Consider the following 19,341-nt stretch of genomic DNA (forward strand, 5'->3'; position numbering starts at 1 on the left):
AATATAGACTCAGCTTTCATTTGACACCCAATTTGATATCCTCCTATGAACTTCACGTTGATGACCCCCCTCCCACCATCACACACACACACACACACACACACACACACACACACACACACACACACACACACACACACACACACACACACACACACACACACACACACACACACACACACACACACACACACACACACACACGTATGCGTGCATGTGTGCCGTATCTGCTTCATGTATGTGTGAAAATGTTTTACTAAATGTTTTTCAATATAGTCTGTCTGTCCATCTGTCTATCTATGCTTTCTCCCTCTCCATCTCTGGGCGATAGGGGTCTGATTCGTAGGTGTTGGACAGCTTCTTTATGCCTATAGGGCTTTACACACAGAAGAGTTATAGGGGTCCATAGAGAGAGAAAGAGGAGAGAAAGAGAAGGAAACAGCAGGGAACCTGTTTACACTGCTGACATACAACCCACCTCACCTGTGCTCCGAGACACACTTCTCAAAATCTCCAGGCGAGGGAAAGAGAGAGAGAGAGAGAGATGTCTCTGACAACCCAACCCCATCCCCCTACCAGCCATGGTTTCCCATCTACTTCTGTCTGTGAACAAGCCCAAGGAATGAGAGATGAGAGAGAAGATGTGAAAAAAAGAAAGGAAGAGATGGGTGGGGGGTTGGAGGGGTCTACCGTCAACCCCAACTGTCTTCACACGTCTGCTAAACGTCTACCAGGTGAAGCCTGGGAGAAGAAAAGAAATGACTTCAAAGCAATGTGCCGTGGTGCCACAAAGCTCCTTGCAAGCTCCATAACGCCCTTTGACATTGAACCGCTTCTAGTTTCTCTAGCTCCAGTGATACACTAACCCCACTCTGCCACCCCTGTCGCCTGCCACTGTGACCTGTGTCATTATCACTGAGAGATATTAGAAGGCGAATCGATATGTGCTGGTCACCCAGACTGTATCTGGCAGCTAGTTAAGCAATGGGAGTAGGCTAAGTTATCAAATACTGTCAAGACAAAGAACACACACACCAACCACCCAACAATTTATTAACCCTCACATAATCCTGTTTGTTATTTTGGGACACCATTTCCTACTGTTTGACTCTTGCCTTTGTGGTCGGTAGCTAGAGGTCAAACGTGGATATTCAACAAACAGTATCCTAACAACGAAGGGGAAAGAGGAGAGGTAGATATAAAAAGAGAGGTAGATGGGGAGAGAACTGAGCGGTGGAAAGGAGAGAAGCAAAGAGAAAGGGGGGAGAGAAGGGAGAATGTGTCAGCCGTGCATGTGGCTACTTTATAATTAGCTGGCAAAACTGACAAGCGATCGCAGCGAGCGACTGAAGCATTAGATTAAACGACGCTCTGTATTTAACACTGATGCCCTGTATGCTCCGGTGCTCAGGGAGCACGTTCAGAGCCCCTCGATGCCCCCCCCCCCCCTTATTGCTGCCACACCAATGCACCCCGGCGCCTGACGCCAGCCTAATTGGTAATTATTCCCATGGCCCCCTCGTGGGACCTACGTTAATGAATCTCCTCTAGTGTCGGATCCGTTTACCCAGCCAGGTCTTTATAACTGGGCATGCCTCCTCACTTGTTGTAGTGGATAGGGTTCAGGGCATATGGTTAGGGGTGAAGGGGCGAAGGGTGAAGGAGGTGTTTGAGAAACACAGGTCTTTAACATGGGCAAGCTTGCTCAGTCAACATAGTATATAAGGGGTTAGGGGCAATGGGTGAGGGGGAAGCTTGTTTGACTATTTTATATCTCTGACTTGATATGTTGCTTTGCAGCACACATTACTGAAAATATATTCCCTAAATATAATACCTAAAAGCATTACAAAACTATGGTAAGAACTAGATTTTGTAAATCTGAGATTCGAGAACATTGATATCAGCAATTGGGACAAAACATCTGGCAATTTTATCAGATGCACGACATACATAGCAGATTTGTTCCCAGATGTCTACATGCCTTGAAAATGAATGTGTATTGAACACACAATAACATGGTAATATTGTGCCCCCACCCCTCTAGCCTCCAATCTTCTGAAGCAGGAAAATGTGGTGCCCTTTGCTATTAATATTTATAATGGGCTCTTAGACACCCCCCTGAAATATATCCAGGGAGATTTCAAGCAATATGAGCTTATTTCTCACCCAAAAATTTAACCAATCGCCCCTCTTCCTTCTTCTCACTCCTCCTTTTCTTCCACCCATCTCCCCCCTCTCTTTTTCTTTCTCTCTGCCAGAGATGGGATTTGAGCTTTTTCGGGTTCACAAGCAGGCCAGCCAAATATGGCAGACAGAAAAGTTCCTCCTCCATTTCAATGGTTTCCTTTTGGAGAAAGTTTGAGCCCTCCTCACAGCCCAGAGCGGGTTCATGAAAGACTTACTTCTATCTGATATCAAAATGTAGTAGCTACACAAACAGAGAGAAAGATGGGTAGACAGCTCACACTACCTGATCTAACTCTACTGGCAGACCTCATGCTTGGAACGTCATTCTGCCTTTACTCACTGTTGCCTACCTGTGAGGGGAAGTTTACAAAAAGGTGTCTTTTCAACTAAGAAAACTCTCACTTAAAGGGCCTAGTATGGTCAACAGCATAAAACAAGGTAGGTGGGGAGGAAAACCCTGGACAAAACAACAACAACAACAACAATTATTATTAGGAACGCTACCTCTTTGTTATTGTCTTTGACCTTTGCGTAACCTTTGCACTCGTTCATTGTAACCTGGTCATCGTTCATAGCGATGACAATGCAATTGTCACGTTCAGTTACGGTGGCGCTAAACGAGCGTCAGTATCTGAACAACGCTGAAGATGTTGAGGTACCTGAGTATAGGGAGTTACTTCCCTAACGCGAGAGACAACACTCCGTGACTTTCTGAGTCCCCTGGATTACATTCCTACAGAGTGGAATTCATTTGAGACTTCTGCGGTAATGTGATTATTATTAAGGCAGGGTGGCAGGGTGGCAGGGTGACAGGGTGACAGGGGGGGTGACTCCGTATTTTTCCCTGTTGCTGACATTTACTCAGCAAACCCTTTGAGAGAAGTGAGCGACGGCACTTTGTTTTCATGCCACACTAATTATTCGACATCTCATTTGCGCAGATCAAAGGAGTGAGAGGAGACGATCTCTCATTCTCTTTAGTGTTGCCGGGGAGAGAGATGTAGCTCAAACCATAGGACTGTTTATAAGCAGCCCTGTCTCAATCAAGCTGCCTAGCTGCTTAGCATTCCCCCGGCCAGCCTGTTGTTGTTAGAGGGGGTAAGGCAATAAGGTGCGTGCTGCCCTAGAAGGACCTTATTTCACCCAAACATTATAACAAGCCTATCTACCGTGTCTGTAAATTGCTACTTTTTGGTACCGAATGGTAGCCAGGCATGTACTGTCGTGGCTCTCGGACAGGAAGTTAATGACAGTTTAAAATCACACCTCAGAGGTTTGCGCATATTGTTGACGGCAGCACACATTCGATGTTGCTGTATACACAACCCTTCTTTCAGTGTCGGAGCATCCTGGCTGGGGAATTTATTCTGCCTATTGATCGACTGATGACTCGGCGTGTTAGCTGCGACTGCGTTGGTAAAGAAGAGAGATTGAGGCGTTGTCAGCCTCATGTCGGAGAGAAAGGACAGAGGGGCTGTCGATGACTCATACAGCTCGTGAAATCCAGAGGTATGCTTCTTGAGCCAAACATTGGCAGGTTAGCTCATCAGTTCAGAGGTGGTAGCCTATGTGGTAATCTTTGATACAGCACATGTCTAATTCTATATACTAATTCAAAATACTGAGTAGTTTCTTGCTAAGCCTATTTATTACGTCTTATCTGTGGTACTGGTTGCCCTCCGTAACTGGCGCGCTGGCAGGGGGATTGGAGCGGCAATACTTTTGAATTGAAACCATGACTTGGAAATGGTTGAAAATATCCAGAAATGTCATGGTGGTATGGCAACTGGCTGAAAAGCTTCTGAAAAGTCAGAGGGACAGGGGATGTGGACTCACACACACCAAACATCCATTTCTCATACGCACACGCATACATATGCAAGCACACAGACATCTCACACACACACACACACACAAACACCACACACATCCAGGATTTTCTTTCTGGATCAAAAAGGGACTTAGGTGGTGGGCATGGCTTGGCAGGTGGCGTGGCCAGGGACATGGAAGGCCTGTCAGCGCGACTGAAATTTGGAGAACATTTTAGAGAACCCCATCTTGGCAGTGTAGAGAAATGTTTTGCATATTTAAACCAATTTTCTGCAATTCTACACATTTCTCGATGGAGCTGAGAGAAGTGTTTGCCATTTTAAAGCTAATTTCCTACAATTCTACACATTCTACCATGGAGCTGAGATAAAATGTTGCTGTTTTAAGAGCCAAGTGCAGACAACTTGATTTCCCCGTGTTGTGTGTGTATATATACAGTATTTCCACAATTATTTCCTCAGGTTGAAATAATTCTGTGAAATTGTGAAATTATGATAATGCACTTTTAGTGTAAGAGAGGTTTGAATAGACCTCCAGGAATTTCTGCCTGCTTTGGGGGGATAGAGTCACCAGGCAGTATAAGTTAATAGACCAATAACAAAGCGAGTTTGAAACCTCTCTGTCAATAACATCTCGTTTTCAGGTTACATATCCTTGCCTGGCTACCCAGACTCCTTGCTCCTTCCAAACACTGCGACACACCCACGGACGTAAGTTTCTTCTCCACAATGAGTCTGGATCTGAGTACCTCCCATACTCTTCACCGAATGCGAACACATTTGGGGGTCGTCTGATTGTACCAGAAACCGATGAGTTGGGCCAGAGCCAGAACACACGTGGGTAAAGCGGCGGTTTGAAAATGTTTAATTGGCTTTGATACACTGATTGGTTAGAGACGATCCAATCACTGATAACTTTTTTTGAACAACGGAACAGTGGAAGAATTCAGTGTGAGTTGTTAGGCTCTACATATCCCTCGCATTAGGCTCGTCCATTTAGGCCCCTCACCCAGACCACTCCCAGACAGACCTAGCAAAATTATTTGCTTGAGAAATTGCTCTTTGCTAAAAAGCTATTTTCATATTTTTTACAATTTTAATTGAAAACAATCACAGTAAGGTTTTTTTTTTACTGTTACCAGAAATAATTGTTACCCCGAAATAATTTGATAAATAGATTAAAACAATGTCTTCATTGGACCTTTAAAGATAATTTCCTGCGATTCTTCATATTCTGTCCTGGAGCTGAGATTTTAATATTTTTTTCAGTTTCAAAGCTAATTTCCTTCAATTCTATTCATTTTGCCATGGCTATGGCTAATGCTGTGTTATTTTGCTCATACATAGTAACACAATCCATACTGGTAAATTCATTTTTTTTGGAGTTGTTTTGTTTTACTCTAGTGTCAAAATTGACGACAAAGTGTAGATGGGATCCTTTTGGTCATGAAGTCAGTCTTGTCCAAAATTTGATTTGGAAGTGAGTGCGTCAAGACGGGTATGGGTTTCTTACATGCCCACTTTTGCCAATGATGTCCAATTGCCCACACACACTTGCTCGGCATAGGAGTGAAGATGGGCTTCCTTAAAGTTGGTGCAAACTTCTAATGCATTCAGCAACATTGCGTAAGATGGCAAGGAATGGACTACATACAACAAACGTACGACATCATGGCTGTGACTGGTGTGTGGTGAGTAGCTAGCTATGATACTGTGATGTAACTCGTTAAATACATAGCCTCTCCCTAATGTGATATAATGTCATAGACAGGAAGATTTGCATAGCTAACGTTGCACCTGACGAGAAGGTTTGATAGGATGTAACTGTAGGTACGTTGTTAACGTTTCCACTCGAACTGGCGAGCTAAGAAGATCTCCAGTAGCTAAAGGTAGGTAGCTAGCCAATTCATTTCAACTAGGACAAAAATATTGATAACTCACCCAGATTTGCATGTTAGGTAGCTAGCTACTTTATGAGAACAGGCCTGTTGTTTGGGTTAGCTCTTGAAAACAGGCCCTGGCGGCATTCTGCCTTTTAGTGATCAAGGGCTAGGTTATTTAGCACTAGCTAGCTAGCATTCGGGGGCTTCATCTGCTACTAGTGCTAAAACAACACGCCTGTTCTCGTGAAAGTCTGTTGTGTATTTTCTAGCGCAAAAATAAATGAAAGATGGCACTTGTCTATACCGAGTACCAGTCTTTTAAGCTAGCATGCTACAAATACGTGTCAGTGAGCATTCAGCAATGTATCGTTACACCGCTCGTTGCATAGTACCAGTGTCATGCAACGTCACTGGCCTGAATCTGTGTTGTACTTAGTCACTCTATTAGTATAATTACTTCCAGACTACAGATGTTTTTGTTGTTGCTATATATTTATTGGGTGATGATATTTTATTTCATTCGCGGGCAACTTACAAAACTGGTGGATTTGTTGATCAGCGGTTTTGTGGGATGCCCCGTACTATAGGAGGAGCAGACAGCTGAGTCAGTACGCGCCCAGGCCCCAGTCCCACTTCAGGTTGGTCACATTTGGTCTGGTCATAGGTCAAAACACCGTCACTTGTCTGTCCTGGACTTCACCTACTGTAACAACCATTGATCATGTAATCAGTGCTGTGCGTACCAACTCTACCTTGCTTTTCTACAGGTGGAGAACAGGAGAGATGGTTTGTCACGGAGTCCCCCTGACTAAAAGACAGGTGGATGCAGACGTTTGAAATGGGAGAGACCTTGAACTCAGCGTTAAAATTATACGAAACACATCTATTACTTTTCGGTTTTTGGTTATTATTGAATGGAATGGTAGTCGGGGACATTGTGTATTCTTCAAACGTGTCCGGAGACTGTCTTATATGGGACACCGTACGAAGGGATGACGACTAACATGTACCACCAGACAAAATGCTGATTGGTACAGTACCTGTATCGGCTGTGAATGACAGAAGATGAAAGACGTGTAATATTTGTACCTTGTTATATTAGCAAAACACTGCTTCTATAGTATTTTTGTGAAGGATTGTTTATTCTACATGGAACTATTACACTTGAAAGACATCAAAACCCTTTGTTTCGAATATCTACATCAGTTGGCATTCTTCTCATATTACTCTGTAAGCTACTGATTGAGTCAATGCTTCTTCCTGGAGGAAGCTTGCTCAGTAGCTACAGAGTGGTATGAGAAGAGTGCCGTCTTCCTGCATCTCACATCTGCCTGTACTTATTGAACTCTGGACCCATGGGTTTTTATTCATTTATTCTCTTCTGTATTTCACCTTTACGTAACCAGGTAGGCCAGTTGAGAACACGCTCTCATTTACAACTGCGACCTGGCCAAGATAAAGCAAAGCATTGCGACAAAACAACACAGAGTTACACAAACAACAGTCAAAAACACAATAGAAAAATCTATGTACAGTGTGTGCAAATGTAGCGAGGTAAGGTAATAAATAGGCCGTGGAGGTGAAATAATAACAATTTAGCATTAACACTGGAATGACAGATGTGCAGATGATGTACAAGTAGAGAATAGATACTGGGGTGCAAAAGAGCAAGAGGATGTTACAGGAATTAAATTCCTCTATGTTTTAATACTCAATCAAAATTAAACACTGTCAATTCATAAGCATTTGTAAGACTCTTATTTGTATAAAATGGACAGAGACCAGTCTTTGAAATCAACCAGCTGTGTTTATTCTCGAGAGTACTGCCCATGATACATTTTATCACAGGTTATAAACTGAAAATGACGTCAGCGTTTTCTAAACTGGTCCGTCTCTTCTTAACACTGGTACAAAGGTTGTATAGTTCTCAAGCCTTCCCACATCGTCTCGAGCCAAGGTCAGCCTGTGTAGATAAGCATTCTAGCCAGTCTGGCGATATAGTTCATTCATTTCTACCAAGGAACAGTCAGTCATTGTTCTAATTCTTGTTTATATTTACACACATATTCAGTACTAGGATTAAAAAGAAAATTCATACATATACAGTAACATAATAGTATTCTGATTAGTCAGTCCTGATTGAAATGTATGCATAATTGGTCATTATTATCCCTTAAGAGGAAAAGTAACAATATGAGGATGAGGTAGTTGGGTGTGCTATTTACATATTGGCTGTGTACAGGTACAGTGATCGGTAAGCTCCTCTGACAGCTGATGTTTAAAGTTAGAGAGGGAAATATAAGACTCCAGCTTCAATGAGTTTTGCAATTCGTTCCAGTCATTGGCAGCTGAGAATTGGAAGGAAAGGCGGCCAAAGGAAGTGTTGGCTTTGGGGATGCCCAGTGAAATATACCTGCTGCAGCGTGTCCTACGAGTGGATGCTGCTATGGTGACCAGTGAGCTGAGATACGGTGGGCTTTACCTAGCATAGACTTATAGATGACCTGGAGCCAGTGGGTTTGGCGACGAATATGTAGTGAGGGCCAGCCAACGAGAGCATACAGGTCGCAGTGGTGGGAAGTATATGGGGCTTTGGTGACTAAACAGATGGCACTGTGATATCTACGTCCAATTTGCTGAGTAGAGTGTTGGAGGCTATTTTGTAAATGACCGCCGAAGTCAAGGATCGGTAGGATGGTCAGTTTTACGAGGGTATGTTGAGTGAAGGAGGCTTTGTTGTAAAACAGGAAGCCGATTCTAGATTTAATTTTGGATTGGAGATGTTTAATGTGTGTCTGGAAGGAGAGTTTACAGTCTAACCAGACACCTCGGTATCCACATATTCAGAACCGTCCAAAGAAGTGATACTAGTCGGGCGGGAGGGTACCGGCAGCAATCGGTTGAAGAGCATGCACTTAGTTTTACTTGCATTTTGAGGAAAACTCTGTCATATCCAGAATGGAGTGTGGTGCACTCCACCCCTCCACCCCACCCACCTGTCCTTAACCTGCAATACGTTACATACAGTAGATGGAAGGGACTTCATCACCCACGGGAGACTTTAAGACAGAACCTCACCCAGAGTGCTGTGCATGTCAGTGTGTGGTTAAACAGCCACATCCTTAGAATGGACCATAAAAATAGATTAGAAATAGATTGTCTTTGTGAAACAAACACACCCAACGTCTAGTTGATAAATGTATCTATATTCAGGCTGGCCATGTTTGTGCAATGTCCACCTCTAGGTCGAACAGCTGACATAAGCAGAGACGAGGCACAACTAGCCAGTTACATAATATTGTGTTGACAGCTGCGTTGACAGAAGACGGGAATTCAACTCGCAGTTGATATCGTTTCCACGGTAACTTACATGACCTGATAAAACTTCCAAGTTGTAAGCTACTTTCGTAGCAAGGTGTTGTAGAACGCATGTCCCATGAAACACATTCCAGACACTGGTACTTCTTGCTATCTTGTCATAGCTGTGATTTGACAGAGAAATATCAGCTAGCTAGATAGGCTAGCCAACTGTAGCTATGCTAGCTAGCTGCTGTCGGGTTGGCTAAACACAAAGTCAGCACAGTCTTTAGCCTACACATTGAACTGAATTAGCAGATTATCTTGAGATGGCGAATCAGTCAGGGGGGGAGAAGTCCTCAAAATCAGAACTAGTCTCCATAGCAAAGCTAGATTAGTTTATCTCGCTGTCACTAAGTTCCTCATTACTGCCCTTGTTTGTTTGTTTGTTGTGATTGAATGGCAAAGACACACCCAAGAAACACCCACATTATACCACACCCCAAAGACAACTCTCGTTTGGGCTTCAGTAATGGCCGCTGCTTTTCTTAATGAGCACTGGAAGAAACATATGCGGAATCGGTAAGTGCAGTTCACCTTTTAATAATAATTTTAAAAAACTGGACTTGGTGGGCCGAAAAAACAAATGCTTAGGCGGTCCGCTCAAGGATTTCAATTGATTTCTTTATTTTTTTTTAAATGTGCAGCACACACTATCCTTATTAGATTTTTTTTTATATACCAATTCTACATAATTCATGAAGCCTCCTTAGAGGGGGGAAACAAAGGAGCAGCAGTTTATAATGAACAGAAAACACCCTGAGAAAGCTATTCTGTTCTATTTTATCTCGATACTGGACTCTCCGCCATCAAATCTCTAGTGGCTGGAAAGAAACAGAAGAGGCCCCTTTGAAATGATGAGGAATCCTTTTGGCGCGGTGTTGGTTCTACAGGATGATTATGGCCTCTGTGCCGACCTGTAGCGACATCCTCCTGAGTGATCAGGTGAATGACAGGTGACATTGGGACCGGGCGAATAACTTTGCATCATTATGGGAAATCCCTGAGGGGATCCATGGCGACACATCGCATTAATGCAACAGCTTTAACTCAGCCCCTGTGGTGCAGCAGTGTCATCAATAGCAATGTCCATGAACATAGAGTTGCAAGGAGGAGCTCAAAGCTCACAGAAAGACAGGGGCTCATTTGGATACCATTGAAATCCCATTGAAATAGGGAAATGTGCTAGCATCAGGATGGAACAGGATGGGAAGCTGAACTATACAGACATTAACCCCCCCCCCCATTTCAATCTGCTGCAGCGGTGTTGTAAAGCCAAAAGTGCCTTGGTGCCAAAAATGCGATTGATAAATAAAATGTTGGGGTGGTGTTGAGAAAGGAGGCACTTGATGGAGGAAAAGGGGCGGCCGGCATTAAATAGCCATGATGGCGCTGCTCATGTGTGAAACCATGGTAATGATATTCATCCTACCTGGTGATCAGCCCCAGCAGGACGCGCTGCCTGCCTGCCTGCCCATGAATATTTCAAGGAAGGCGTCATAAAATCACATCTTTAGAATCACAGATTAATGCACAGGGGACACAAGGGGCTGAAAATGGAAGAGAAGGGAGGGCGTGAATGTGTGTGTGCGCGTACGTGTGTGGGTCCGTCTCTGGGAAATAGATCCTTTATATCCGGATTGGCTTTTGTGCCAGAGCGTTTCAGTGAGAGGAACAGCACAGTAACGTCCTCATTTGTATTTCACAAGACTTTGGCATAAAATAAACAAGGAATACATTTACATGAGTGCCTCCACGCTCCACACAGCAGTAGTTATCAGAGCCAATTCACACCCACCCATTCTCGGTCTCTCTCCTCCAGACTTAATCGACTTTTTCCAGATATGGCTGGCTTTTTAACATTTTTACCCTGGAATTCATGGAGAGGAGGCTGCAGGGAGATAAAGGGGAGTTCAATCTATGTATGTTTGCGTGGTTGTTGCCGCAGTGACTTCCTCCCACGCTGCATTCTGCCTTGTCACTGGGTCACATCCAAGAGAGCAGAGCAGAGTGTGTGCTGGAGGGTGTGGCGCGCTAATTAGCGGGAGTGGATGCAAACGCTGTATAACTCAAAGTCAACACCAGAGGGCCAAGAAGACGCACAGAGACCATCCACGCCTCAACTGCCACCCTCTCTCCCTATGTACCCCCCCCCCCTGCTGTTTTGAAATTGGGGTGGAATAAATTCTCTGACAGCTGGGTGTTTGTATTTCAACACCCTCCCATCGAATCATATCCGTCAGGCCCATAACCCACAGCCATGAGCTGAGAAAGCTACTTTGCATGCTAATGGGCAGATGTGGCCTACCAGGCTATATGAGAAGATAACATGAGTCATGCACGCTCAGTGTTGTGAAGACAATGTAGTTGTTGCCCTACAAGAAAGAGAACACCCAGAGATAAGATAACGGTTGTGGTGTTTCAACTTTTTTGTAATGTCATGCTCATTCACTGATGGATTTGGAGTAAGACAGTGATATCTCAGCTTTTGCCTGGAGAATTGTAGTGTATTAACAGTGTATTAATTAAATGACGGTGGAATAATTCAGCCCACTATGAATTGACACAGCTGAAATAAAGAAATGTGAACATTCTAGCCAGCATAATCTTCTGCATTGGGAATTGATGAGCAGCTCTGTTCCCCATAAAATGGGATTGAGTTGCGATTTTCCTTATGAAATATTGAAATTAGTCAGAAACACAGAAAGTATGTGTGTCTGTGTGTGCACCACATGGACAAATAAGACATCCCGTTTAGGTGTTGCAGAGATAAGGAAACAATCAAGCCAGAAGCCCTCTCAGCCTTCGTCAGAACATAATCGTTACAAACCCTGAAACCAAGAGCATCCCCCCTAGGATTTCCCCTCAATTCTGCCTATAGACAGACAGAGGGCGGAGGGATACAGAGGGCGGAGGGATACAGAGAGCGGAGGGATACAGAGGGCGGAGGGATACAGAGGGCGGAGGGATACAGAGAGCGAGGTGGCTCCAAAACTACTCTCACACAAATATAAAACAGTAAGGGGAACCCCTACTTTCTCACTTACTCCTAAACCATTCTAAAGAGAATGACAGACAGAGAACCAGAGACAGAGGCAAGAGGAGCCGGAGAGGTAGATGTATTTAGCGAAACTTAGGAAAAACCTTAATCCCACTAAGAAATATCTTTGCACACACATACTTTTTCTTTCTCCAAACACAATGGATCCAATGTCCTCAATACCCAGAACTGGGAACTTGGTTAATTTGAATGCAGCCTGTAAAAAAGATCCCTCTCTCCCTCACTTCCTAACTTGCTGTCTCATCCTTAACCCCCTTTCGTTTCAAACCATTTCTTTCCACTTCCTGTTCATTTATCTGTTTGTTCTGCTGCCTCCATTGTTTGTGCGCTTCTGAATGCCAGCTCCCCAGACGTGTTCGTAAAGCCAGGGGCCATGAGGCTGTGTAGGCACAAAAATCATCATTTATTATGCACCACAGCAGCCCTGGCCTAAATCCACAGCCCCTCCTCCTCCAGTTGAATCCCCCCACAGTCGCGGCATACTCAGCTTCAGAACACCAATAGGCCATCATCGCCATGTGGCTCCGGCTCCTGAGTGACATGTCGCTGAGTGTGACTCCCTCATACAGAACACGCTGCTTCTCCTCCTCATTTCCAACGGCATGGAATACCCTACTGAGTGTAGAGGTACTGAACGTACAGGTAGTATAGAATAGTACGTACCATAAGTGTTAGCCCACTGTGTGCCCTGTAATCAGCACGACATGATGCATCCTAAGCCATTGTGGTAGGTCAGACAGGACAAAAGGTAGTAGGAAAGACACCCCGCTGTGATGTCACTAATCCCAGCCTGCCCTAGACCAATCATATTTACGTCACTGACAGCGACAGACGAGTCACGGGGTAGATTGTGTCAGTCAGTCCTCTCATCTGTGTGATAGTGTGAGTTGGGGATTAAACAGGTATCCCCTCTCTGGATAAGGAGGGCAAGACGGATAAAAGACACTCGCAAGTAAGTCCTGCGAATTGGGGCGGCAGGTAATGTAGCCCAGTGGTTAGAGCGTTGAACCAGTAACCGAAAGGTTGATGGGTCGAGTCCCTCCGCTGGCAAAGTGAAAATCTGTCGTTCTGCCCCTGAACAAGGCAGTTTAACCCACTGCCCCCCCCCCCCCGGTCGGCCGTCATAGTGAATAAGAATTTGTTCTTAAACTGACTTGCCGAGTTTAAATAAAGGTTCAAAAAAATAAATAATAGGATTCTGGATATCTGACCTCAGGGCTGCTGACCCTTAACTCTTAGATGTTGAATCTAATCACCAAGTCTTGCCCTCGCCCATCTGTCGATGACGACTAAAGATACTATAGCTCGGGAGTCGAGTCTACAGTGACAAGAGCTCCAACTGTCATGCAGCGCAGAGAGAGATTTTAATACCCCCTATGACACAGATGTGATGTGATAATGACGGAGAACCCGGAGTCAAGATCCGATCGCTGTAAAGGAACATGACTTTATAAAACACACAAATCAATCAATCGGAGACACACAAACTTGACACGGGATGATGCAATGAAGACCAGAACACACCATAATGATATAAATATGATGGTACTGTAGACATCAAATTGTATATTCCCCTATATTCATTATTCTGTTTCTGTATAAGGACTGGAGAGGAGTACCTGGTAGAACTAATACCACCTCCCATACATTATGATGTAAGATTTTTTGTCTCTGGTACCAATCTCTGCCTTATTCTCTGTCTCCATGTTGGCTGTTCCCACTGAGTGATCTCTGATTCGAGGGATTGAGTCTTCATCCGCGGTCCAGTCTACCCCTGACATCCCTACAACTCCTCTCACACTCAGCAGAGACAGGATAAAGACAGACAGGCCCTTAGAGAGAACAAAGAAACCCTGGCATTAGTACCTCCACTGAAGTGTCATCTAAATGTCAGACTGTGGCTTAGCAATTCTATTAACAGCCTCATAAAACTTCAGCAATGATTATAGCTTTCGTCTTGGAATGTGTGAGTCGTGGATATTGTGATGAATGTAAACGCGGCTCAATCTAAACCAAGACCAAGTCTCTGAGTCAGTTTGTTGCAGGTGTCATGAATATGTCTTTAATAAGGATTTGATTTGTGATGAAATGAACTGTAAGGCTCGACAATGGCATAAATATCCCAGGACCACTCTGTCCCAATGAGGCACATCCACTTGGTTCTGACCTCCTTTCCATCTTTCTCTCCTCCTCCAGACAGAGCTACAGTGTCCCATTGTTCCCCACACTGCTACCCATCCTTCTACCTTTAGGCCAGTTCATGGCCAATCGCTGTCCTTAACACGCTGACACAGCTAGGAGATCGCCATGACTACTTTCCTCCTTTGACAGAGGAAGAGGCCAATCGGTCAACACCGGAGAAAACAGAAAGGTTAATGCGATGAGGCAGAGGTTGAAGAAGAAAAGAAGCGAGTTTAAGAGCGAGGTAGCGAGAGGAAGAAGTGAGAGAGAAGACGGTCTTGAAAGGAACAGAGAGATAAAGAAAGGGGGGCAAGAAGCTAGGTTACAAAGCTGCGGCTTTCATCAGCTCTGTAATTGAGCCTGAAATCACCCTATATTCAAAGTTAACGCCAAACTTTCTTCCCTCTCTCTCCTCCCCTCTTCATCTCTCTCCTCCTAATCTCTGTCCGTCTCTCCCTGGAGGAGATGAAAGGGACATGCCGACCCATTCCCAGGTTATGAATATTTAAGTCCCGCTCTTGTTTATAGCCGGGGCCTTTGAAGACATTCACCCGTCCTCCTTCCGTCCTCCACCCCGACCCGCACCTTCACCCCATCCAATCGTCTGTTTTTTATTACCCGCGCACAGTCATTTCATCACCCTCCCTCCCTCCCTTCCTCCCTCCCTCCCTCCCTCCCTCCCCCTGATCTCATGTCATCCTTCCTTCCGGCGTCTCAGACCCGGGCCGATATTAAAGCCGTTTTCCATCCAGTGGTCCGGCCTGGGGCAGCTGGGATTGTCTATAGCGCCATGCAGGCCGCAGGTGTAGGAGAGATATTAGAAAAGGGTTGTTATTATCTTCCATTCAAATCGGCTCTGGGACAGCCGCCAGCATTGTGGTTCATGTGCCGTTCAGGCGACTTTTGGCGAGAAAAAGCCACTCAAATATCGTCTGTAAAACGGACTGTTACGTGATATTGTCCCCCTCATTTCAAATGCAACATCTTTGCCTGAACGTCATTTCAGGAGATGGGTCCATTTCCGTGAGGACAGCAGCGTGTTTGAAACGGTAGCACGACCTTCATTTGATGCTCCTGGCTAACCGATTGTAATGATCTCTCTGCCTCGTAGAGACCGAGGCCAGAGGAGCCAGAGCCTGAATGAATTACTCCTGATGAGGGGCAAATGCCGGATACCGAATTCCTAAAGGGAAGCAATGAGCGGTGCTTCTGAAATTCCCATCTCATTCCCAGCTCTCTCGCTCAGCCTATTTCCATGGAAATTAAACCATGAAAGCTTGTCGTTCTATTTCCAAGAGCAGACCTGTTTATTCCCAAGCGAACCTAGAACCAAGTAGAGCTGTGGACACAGCGAATAGAACCGTTATAGAACCGCATGCAGAACCAGATAAGGTAAGGAAGATGTGAACAGCATCGTACCAAATAATGGATTCCATTCATTTTCAGACACCGACTGTAAACTACCAGTGTGGAGTGAATTAGTGCATTCGGTCCTATCCAGTTGTCATGTGAAATGCAGTACGACACGTTTAATGCAGTTAAGAATGTACCGCGAGCTCACGCCATGTCGATCTTGAAATTTTCGCAGATGGAGCCATCCCAAAAAGATTGTTTGTAAGGCTCAATCGGTTTGCACATTGTCAAGTAGGGCGATCAAGTGTGTTGGGAAGCAAAGGATTACTGGTTCGAGCCCAGTACGGGGCATTTGGACAGTGGTGGAAGCTGCTGTTATCAGCATGCTGGACCCCCGGTTACAGCGGTGTTGTGGCTGGAACCAATTGGTACCTCTTGGATGGCGCAACGTTGTCAAGGAGGGTGGACAAGTGTGTTGGGAAGCAGGTGATAACTGGTTCAAGCCCCAGTATTAGGCGTTGTCGTGGAAATTCATACTGAGAGAGACTGTCATTTCTTCAAACAATCATATTTATTTAACGATGATTGATTATTGCAATAATTAAGACCAGCAGCCTACCCTTTACAGACCATGCTGTTTCTTATATACCTGATTCCAAGATGGCTCAGTAGCTGGTTCAACCCCTCCCATTTAGATTGGGGGGCTCCAGAAGCCACTTTGGGTTTATCCTGTGGTCATCTGCCACAGATATAAAATGTTTGTTCTATTCCTTCAGGCTACTATCTCTATCTCGAGTCACACACACAATGCCGCCCCAATCAAACCGGAGACATATGTCTCACATGCACCACAAATCATAGAATGGAATGTGGCTGTTTGGTTTTTATCACCAAGCCATCTCTTAAACAGTTGCCAGACCAAGCTTCACAAACTCCTCTCACTTCAATCAGAAGTAAAAGAGAGAGTTCTAAGAACCCTGCTCTATTGCACAGGACAACCATTTGGTGCATAAACATTATAACGTCATCGTGTAACTCTGCTACCACAGCAGTCAGACAGTGGAGGACGCTAAGCTGTTAGTAGCACACTGACCCCTATTACACACGCACACACATTATCCTTGTACATGCAAGCACATAGACATTTTCATATACACTCTCTTCCTCTGTCTTGCTCAATCTGCTTTCGCCTCTCTGCCTCGCTCTCTCATATATATATATAAATACAAGGTGTAACATCTTTATTTAAGGTTTGGGCAATCTGCTACTGGTACTCTATGTATACAGTGCCTTCGGGATGTACTCAGACCCCTCGACTTTTTCCACATTTTGTTAAGTTACAGCCTTATTCTAAAATGATTGTTGTTTTTCTCATCAATAGACACACAATAACCCACAATAACAAAGCAAAAACAGGTTTTTAGAATTTAAAAAATATATATATTTTTGTTTTACATAAGTATTCAGACCCTTTACTCAGTACGTTGTTGAAGCACCTTTGGCATCAATTACTGCCTCTAGTCTTCTTGGGTATGACGCTAAAAGTTTGGCTCACCTGCATTTGGGTAGTTTCTCCCATTCTTCTCTTCAGATCCTCTGAAGCTCTTTCAGGTTGGATGGGGAGAGATACTTTCAGGTTTGATTGTGTTCATGTCTGGGCTTTGGCTAGGCCAATCAAGGACTTTCAGAGACTTGTCCCAAAGCCACTCCTGCGTTGTCTTGGCTGTGTGCTTAGGGTCATACGTCTTGTTGGAAGTTGAACCTTCGGCCCAGCCTGAGGTCTTGAGCACTCTGGAGAAGGTTTTCATCAAGGATCTCTCTGGATCTCTCTGCTCCTTTCATATTTCCCTTGATCCTGACTAGTCTCCCAGTCCCTGCCACGGAAAAACATCCCCACGGCATGATGCTGCCACTACCATGCTGCAGAGGTGGTTGTTCTTCTGGAAGGTGCTCTACGGACAATTCCTTCGACCTCATGGCTTGGTTTTTGCTCTGACACGCACTGTCAACTGTAGGGCCTTGTATAGACACGTGCGCCTTTCCAAATCATGTCCAATCGATTGAAACATCAAGGATGATCAATGGAAACAGGATGCACCTGAGCTCAATTTCGAGTCTCATAGCAAAGGGCCTGAATACTCATGTAAATATGGTATCTGTTTTTAATATTTAATAAATGTGCAAACATTTCTAAAAACCTGTTTTCACTTTGTCAATATGGGGTATTGTGTGTAGATTGCTGGGGATTTTTTTATTTTATTGAATCCATTTTAGAAGTGTCACGGTTTTCTGTAGGTGAAAGAGAGTCGGACCAAAATGCACCGTGTCTATTGCAATCCATGTTTAATGAAACTGAAGAAACACGAATAAATACAAAAAACAATAAAAGTAACGAAAACCGAAACAGCCGAATACTGGTGCAAACTAACACACGACAGACAAAAGGACAAAAGGACAGGAAAAGGAACAATCACCCACCAAAACCCAACACCAAACAGGCTACATAAATATGGTTCCCAATCAGAGACAATGACTAACACCTGCCTCTGCTTGAGAACCATATCAGGCCCAAACACAGAAACAGACAAACTAGACACACAACATAGAATACCCACTCAGATCACACACTGACCAAACAAAACATAGAAACATACAAAGCAAACTTTGATCAGGGTGTGACAGTAAGGTAACAACAGGTGGAGAAAGTCAAGGGGTCTGAATACTTCCCGAATGCACTGTATCTCCCCATTCTATTTATTGTGTTAGTTACTATTAACTGTTTTATCATCATTATTATTTAAACGATGCATCAATTGTTAAAGCAAGCATTTTACTGTAAAGTCTACACCAGTTGTATTTGGTGTGTGTGATAAATAAAATGTGATTCTTAAAAAAGAATAATAATCCCTGGTGTACAGACAGCATTAGTAGACACTGATCTCAGAACAGCATGTACAATTCTAAGGACCAGTGATTATGTGACTACGGATCGTTATGCTGCACTCTTTCACACGACACTGGGAATATATCGTCAGTGAGATGAGAGGCAGTGGTGATGTAAGCACAGAACACACAGACACACAGGTGCTCTCACACACACGCACGCACGCACGCACGCACGCACGCACGCACACACGCACACACACACACACACACACACACACACACACACACACACACACACACACACACACACACACACACACATCCATAGTGCCAGGTCCCCCCAAATCTCACTTAGGGCCCCAAAAAGGCTAGAGCCAGCCCTAACTGTGGGGTAATTAAACACAATGATTACTTAGCCCACTCACGGCCTCTGGATCCTCTCCCATTATTGGCTCTGGACACAATTAGAACCGATTGATCACCTAGCCTGGGGACTGGTGCTAGGGGATTTTCGTAATGTTGTTGGTATGTGTTTCTAGGTGAGCATGTGTGTCTTAATGGGGTGTTCTGTGTTGGCACACATGAGTGTGTTTCTGTTACT

General features: G+C 44.4%; 1 long non-coding RNA gene across 1 annotated transcript; it reads left to right on the top strand.

The window, feature by feature from the left end:
* Positions 1-5,042: 5,042 nt before the first annotated feature.
* On the top strand, positions 5,043-7,644 carry LOC135549102 (uncharacterized). The gene is made up of 2 exons (XR_010456938.1): positions 5,043-6,540; positions 6,670-7,644. It is a non-coding gene; the product is annotated as an uncharacterized LOC135549102 (long non-coding RNA).
* Positions 7,645-19,341: the final 11,697 nt, after the last annotated feature.

This window comes from Oncorhynchus masou, chromosome 12 (assembly GCF_036934945.1).
Source record: "Oncorhynchus masou masou isolate Uvic2021 chromosome 12, UVic_Omas_1.1, whole genome shotgun sequence".
NCBI classification, from domain to species: Eukaryota; Metazoa; Chordata; class Actinopteri; order Salmoniformes; family Salmonidae; genus Oncorhynchus; species Oncorhynchus masou.